Source organism: Rhodotorula graminis, assembly GCF_001329695.1.
Source record: "Rhodotorula graminis WP1 unplaced genomic scaffold RHOBAscaffold_6, whole genome shotgun sequence".
NCBI classification, from domain to species: Eukaryota; Fungi; Basidiomycota; class Microbotryomycetes; order Sporidiobolales; family Sporidiobolaceae; genus Rhodotorula; species Rhodotorula graminis.
In genome coordinates this window covers 533790-535568 of record NW_017264933.1, presented here as the reverse complement: position 1 = coordinate 535568, position 1779 = coordinate 533790, and positions in this window count along the sequence as shown.

The window sequence follows — 1779 nt, the reverse complement described above, 5'->3', positions numbered from 1 at the left end:
CCAGGTACGGCTAAGTAGCCCCTGTTTCCTACAAGAGAGCTATGGCGCGCAGACGGGGTTGAGGTTCCGCGTGGGGGCCCAAAGGGCTTAGGTCTGGGCTGACAATAGCTTCTGGTTGCGCTTGGCCCCCAATCTGGCTCCATTACGATCAAAGGTATACCTATTGTATGGTCCCTGTCCCAAGCGGTAGGTCAGGAGGCCTGTTTCATCAAGGGAGCTGTGCGCGCAGCCGGGTTGGGGTTTGAGGGGGGCCGACAGGCTTGGTCTGGCTGACAAGCTACTGATGCGCCTGGCCCAAATCTGGCTCCGCTCCCATCAAGGTATACTATTATAGGGTCCCTGTGCCACGCAGTAGGCTAGTAGCCCTGTTCCTCATGGAGCTGTGCGCGCAGACGGGTTGGGTCCGAGTGGGGCCAAGAGGCTTGGTCCGGCTGACAATGCTACTGATGCGCTGGCCCCAATCTGGCTCCATTACGATCAAGTTATACTATTGTATGGTCCCTGTGCCAAGCAGTAGGTTAGTAGCCCTGTTCCTCATGGAGCGGTGCGCGCAGACGGGTTGGGTCCGAGTGGGGCCCAGAGGCTTGGTCTGGCTGACAATGCTACTGATGCGCTGGCCCAAATCTGACTCCATTACGATCAAGTTATACTTTTTATGGTCCCTGTGCCAAGTAGTAGGTCAGCAGCCCTGTTCCTCATGGAGCTGTGCGTGCAGACGGGTTGGGTCCGAGTGGGGTCGAGAGGCTTGGTCTGGCTGACAATGCTACTGATGCGCTGGCCCAAATCTGGCTCCATTACCATCAAGGTATACTATTGTATGGTCCCTGCGCCAAGTGGTAGGTCAGGAGCCCTGTTCCTCATGGAGCTGTGCGCGCAGACGGGTTGGGTTTGAGGGGGGCCGACAGGCTTGGTCTGGCTGACAATGCTACTGATGCGCTGGCCCAAATCTGGCTCCGTTCCCATCAAGGTATACTATTATAGGGTCCCTGTGCCACGCAGTAGGCTAGTAGCCCTGTTCCTCATGGAGCTGTGCGCGCAGACGGGTTGGGTCCGCGTGGGGCCAAGAGGCTTGGTCTGGCTGACAATGCTACTGATGCGCTGGCCCCAATCTGGCTCCATTACGATCAAGGTATACTATTGTATGGTCCCTGTGCCAAGCGGTAGGTCAGGAGGCCTGTTCCTCATGGAGCTGTGCGCGCAGACGGGTTGGGTTTGAGGGGGGCCGACAGGCTTGGTCTGGCTGACAATGCTACTGATGCGCTGGCCCAAATCTGGCTCCGTTCCCATCAAGGTATACTATTATAGGGTCCCTGTGCCACGCAGTAGGCTAGTAGCCCTGTTCCTCATGGAGCTGTGCGCGCAGACGGGTTGGGTCCGAGTGGGGCCAAGAGGCTTGGTCCGGCTGACAATGCTACTGATGCGCTGGCCCCAATCTGGCTCCATTACCATCAAGTTATACTATTGTATGGTCCCTGTGCCAAGCAGTAGGTTAGTAGCCCTGTTCCTCATGGAGCTGTGCGCGCAGACGGGTTGGGTCCGAGTGGGGCCCAGAGGCTTGGTCTGGCTGACAATGCTACTGATGCGCTGGCCCAAATCTGACTCCATTACCATCAAGGTATACTATTGTATGGTCCCTGTGCCAAGTAGTAGGTCAGCAGCCCTGTTCCTCATGGAGCTGTGCGTGCAGACGGGTTGGGTCCGAGTGGCGGTCGAGAGGCTTGGTCTGGCTGACAATGCTACTGATGCGCTGGCACAAATCTGGCTCCCGTACCATCAAGG